This window comes from Engraulis encrasicolus, unplaced genomic scaffold, assembly GCF_034702125.1.
Source record: "Engraulis encrasicolus isolate BLACKSEA-1 unplaced genomic scaffold, IST_EnEncr_1.0 scaffold_34_np1212, whole genome shotgun sequence".
In the NCBI taxonomy this organism is placed as follows: Eukaryota; Metazoa; Chordata; class Actinopteri; order Clupeiformes; family Engraulidae; genus Engraulis; species Engraulis encrasicolus.
The window spans coordinates 463,168-468,167 of NW_026945643.1; the positions used below are offsets into that span (position 1 = coordinate 463,168).

A 5,000-nucleotide genomic window follows, 5' to 3' on the forward strand; every position below is an offset into this window, starting at 1 on the left:
GAGTGTGTCCTCATGGTACCTGTGTTGGTGCTTCTGCTTGTTGTTGTTGTGTATAGTGGGTGTGTGTATAGTGTGTTACCTGTGTGTGTGTGCGTGTGTGTGTGTGTCTGCGTGTGTGTGTGTGTGTGTGTGTGTGTGTGTGTGTGTGTGTGTGTGTGTGTGTGTGTGTGTGTGTGTGTGTACCTGTGTGTGTGTGTGTGTGTGTGTGTGTGTGTGTGTGTACCTGTGTGTGTGTATGTACATGTGTGTGTGTGTGTGTGTGTGTGTGTTACCTGTGTGTATAGTGTGTGTGTGTGTTACCTGTGTGTGTGTGTGTGTGTGTGTGTGTGTGTGTGTGTGTGTGTGTGTGTGTGTGTGTGTTACCTGTGTGTGTGTATAGTGTGTGTGTGTACCTGTGTTGGTGCTTCTGCTTGTTGCTGTGCTGCCTGCTGCATCAGCTGCTGCTGTTTGGTTGCTAGGAGACGATCGGCCTCGGCTGCGATGACATAATCAGGGAGGGAGGGGCTAAAACGCACCTGAACCAAGCACCTCTGAGGAACACACAAACACACACACACACACACACGCACACACACACACACACACACTCACACACGCACCCACAAACACAAACACACACACACAGACGCACACACTCACACACACACACACACACACACACACACACACACACACACACACACACACACACATACACACACACACACACTCACGCACGCAGGCACGCACGCACGCACGTACGCACGCACGCAAGCACACACACACACACGTGTTGCTTGTTTGGAAAGGCTGCTATTGTAGAGAGACTGTGTGTGTGTGCGTGCGTGTGTGTGTGCGTGTGTGTGTGCGTGTGTGCGTGTGTGTGTGTGTGTGTGCGTGTGTGTGTGTGTGTGTGTGTGTGTGTGTGTGTCCGTGCGTGCGTGCGTGCGTGCGTGCGTGCGTGCGTGCGTGTGTCTGTGTCTGTGTGTGCGTGCGTGCGTGTGTGTGTGTGTGTGTGTGTGTGTGTGTGTGTACCTCTCCAGGCTGCAGGCGTCCGGTGGTGGGGGTGATACTGAGGTGTGTGTGTGTGTGTGTGCGTGTGTGTGTTGGGGGGGGCAAAAGCAGAAGTCTCGGGGTCCGATGGGTGGCGGGGGGCCGTTCCCGACGCGCGGGAGTGTGTGTGTGTGTGTGTAGGGGTCCATGCTGGTGTGTGTGTTGGCCAGGTAGAGGCAGGCGCTGGACTCGTCTCCCAGCGCCGTCGAGCGGAACTCCACGAGAGTGTGTGAGAGCTCCAACACCGTCTTCACGCCCATGCCACGCACACACACACCAAACTCCCTGCGGAGCAGAGACACAGACACATGTGAGTGATTCTACGATTCGACTGCGCTTTTAAGTCCATGGATTTTATTTGCCAATTCCACTAACTATAAACTGCATCCAATGATGTTTTGGACATTAGCACACATTTATCTTTCAAATAATACAGAAAGTGTAGACATAGCATTATTTCCCTCAGAAAGAATGAATATTTAATACTGGTTTTGGGTGTGTTCATGCCGTCCTTTTTTCCAAATGTCAGATTCAGTCTTCATAGCATGTAAAGAAACTTGTTTAGCCCAAGAGGATTGCAAATGTCGATTCACAGTAATCATCACACTATGACAAAACTGTCAGAAAGACCACTGTCCTTTCCTTCATACATGAAATTTGCCATTTTGTGTGTGTCCACGAAAACTGTGTTAACCGTGTCACGGTCTGAAACACCCTCCATAAATCAGTAATGGTTTGGTCTTAGGCCATACGAAGTACATTATGTGATGTCATAACCTCTTTGGCAGGATATGGGAAAACTTTTTGGTAAGTTTTGAGCTCCATCCTTCCATCATTTAATCCATTCTTTTTCATGTTCTCACAGCGGGAAAATTGCCTGTCAACTGTGTTATCAACATATTCATAAGAATTTGAATGAGAAATCACATGTAGAAAAACACAGATAGAGCATACAAATACATGTATTGATTAAGGTGTTGTAGTGGAACTTCTGAGGTCCTCAGTTAGCACAACACCATAAAAATGTCTGAAATGTCAAGCCGTGTTACCGTCAATGGTGTTACAATTAGCTATGACAGTTGAGGAGGAGTATGTTTTTGCCAATTTATCTCCATATTGACAGACAAACAAACAAAATAATTTGTGTTCTACGGAGATGGGTTTATCTGCTCTGTTTTTTCTCCTAAAAAAATACAGATTTGTTCCCCTGCACTGTTGACCGTAACACAGTTGAGTAACACGGTTGACTGTATTGAAGGTGTTTTTGTGCTATTGATCCCTTATGTGTTGAGAAAATCCTATGAACAGACACTAGGGATTATCTCTGGAGAAGGAAGTCTTGTGTAAGGAGGGTGACTAAATTCAAATCAGAAGTTACAGGGATTTATAATGAAAAATGTGTCAGTTTGTATCACAGTGAATCATAAAATCCTACTTATGAAGCTCAACAATCACATTTTCTATATCAGTTGCACAGATTAATGACAACATTATTGCTAAGGGACATAAGCACTTTAAAACGTATGTTGTTTCAACTCTGTAGTATTTTTATATATGTTTGAAATGACATAGTATTTGTCTATAACACTGTTGACAAAATAATCAAGCAAATGTTCGCTTTCATTAGAGTATTTATCAAATGATTTAAGATTAAGCTTGGCAATTTGTTTGTTTGGAAACTTACATATATACACTATGTAAACATCTAGGTCATTTAGTTGAAAAAAAATACTGATAATTGACATTTTGCTTTTGCCAAAAGCGCAGGCGAATCGTAGAATCACTCATGTGTGTGTGGGGGGGTGTGTGTGAGAGAGAGAGAGACCAACACTGTTTCCACCCCATACAAAGACCGGGAGAACATAGGTACACTCCTTTCCAAGCTAGCATTAGCATGCTTTATTGAACGGCATGGGAGCAGATAGCTGCTAGAGCTAGCATTAGCATGTTTCGTTGAACAGCATGGGAGCAGATAGCTGCTAGAGCTAGCATTAGCATGTTTCATTGAACGGCATGGGAGCAGATGGCTGCTAGAGCTAGCATTAGCATGTTTCGTTGAACAGCATGGGAGCAGACAGCTCAGTTTGGTGCTTAATGAGAACATGCTAGCTTGCTTACACATAGGGTGGCCAACCGTCCTATATAGAATTTTCCCGTATTTAGAGATAAAAGTGGGGGTTTCGTATTGAGCTGAAACGGGACATGGGACGTTAAAATGCAGGAAATTACGTCTAAGAATGTATTTTTTTTTCTGGAGGAGGACCCCCAGAGGACCAGGTGAGTGTGTGTGTGTGTGTGTGTACCTGTTGTTGTGTGTCTTGAGTGTAAGTGTGTGTGTGTGTTCCCCGGGTGTGTGAGGGCTGAATATCACGTCCAGTTGAATCGTCTCCTGAGGCAGCAACGTTCCGAAGCCGTCAGCAGGCTGCACGTCCAGAAACTACACACACACACACACACACACACACACACACACACACACACACACACACACACACACACACACACACACACGCACACGCACAGCACACGCGCAGCATACGCACACACACACACGCAAGAACACACACACACACACACACATAACATACACGCATGCACGCGCATGCACGCACACACATACACAGTACACACACACACACACACACACACACACACACACACACACACACACACACACACACACACACACACACACACACACACACGCACGTCATCTATGGTGGTGTGTGTAAACACATACAGTACAAACAGCTTTGTAAATTATCCCTGTAAAATAATAATAATAATAATAATAATAATAATAATAATAATAATAATAATAATAATTGCTTTGTAAATTCAGCTCTAAAAAAATGGAGAGAAGACGGACTTGTGCACTAGCTCTCCTAGAGTTCGATCGTGAATCTGATATGAATGTTGCCCACGGTGTTGTGATGGAACATCTGGATATCCGCAGGTGACTTGAAAGTTGAACTATTTTCAACTCAAATCGGCCCGGGGCCGAGAGGCAGAACATCCGCAACCCGCCGTGCGCTGATATTCAGCGTGGAATACGCTCACTTTCATAAACAATAGAACAAATCCGCCTCCTACTCTAACATCTACGTCCAGTGTGATCGCAGCCTAACTTAAAGTGATACTGTCCCATTTTTGGAAATAAGCTTATTTTACACCTTCCCTTGAGTTAAATAATTGGGTTTTATTGTTCTCCTGTACTTTCAACCGTTTTGTAGTTATGACAAATGGCAGTGCAAATTTTACCGCCAAGCTAACAGTTAACATTGAGTCCTATGAGACCAGTTAGCCGTGAGCTGGTCTCATAGGACTCATTGTTAACTGCTAGCATGGAGGTAAAATTTGCACTTCCATACCCCGAGAACGGTTGAAAGTACAGGAGAAAGGTAAAACCCTATTATTTAACTCAAGGAGGGAGGTGTAAAATAAGCGTATTTCCAAAAATGGGACAGTATCACTTTAACCATGACAGCTGAGGGAGCCGTTTGACACATGGTGCATTCCAGACCCAATCCAAACTAGTAGGACATCGCACTTATCCAACCTCCTACTACGGAAAATGCTCTGAAACGCCAGTCAAAGTAGGACCTCCTACTACCGAATTGAAGTGGAAGCTCCAACTAGTGAAGTGGGGGGGACTCGCACTACTCCCACATAAACAATTGAAGTCCGATGATAGTGGCGGTGCCCATGGAGCCGTTATTTAAAATGTCAATAAATAAGTGACACTTCAGTTCTCTTGTGGGCAGCGGGTCCAAACACAGGCATTTGAACTCAACATCTTCTTCATCACATGATATTGTGTCAACATCAATGCAACATATGACAGAATATTAGCTATTATGACTCTTTTGGTTCGTATCTTGAGGGCTTCCGCACATAGGCTCCGACAAAGTGCTGCGCACTGCTCCGCTAAAATTCGATTCCATTGTTTTCAATAGAACCCTGCACAC

The 5,000-nt window shown here is 44.7% G+C and overlaps 1 long non-coding RNA gene across 2 annotated transcripts in view; it reads right to left on the reverse strand.

Moving 5' to 3' along the window:
* LOC134443679 (uncharacterized) overlaps positions 1-5,000 on the reverse strand; it is an 11,922-nt gene that overhangs the window by 5,614 nt on the left and 1,308 nt on the right. For both annotated transcript variants that reach the window (XR_010033705.1, XR_010033706.1), the window contains exons 2-4: positions 3,336-3,469; positions 1,015-1,317; positions 393-530 (exon numbers count right to left, since the gene is read on the reverse strand). This is a non-coding gene — a long non-coding RNA (uncharacterized LOC134443679). The remainder of the gene's footprint in view (positions 1-392; positions 531-1,014; positions 1,318-3,335; positions 3,470-5,000) is intronic.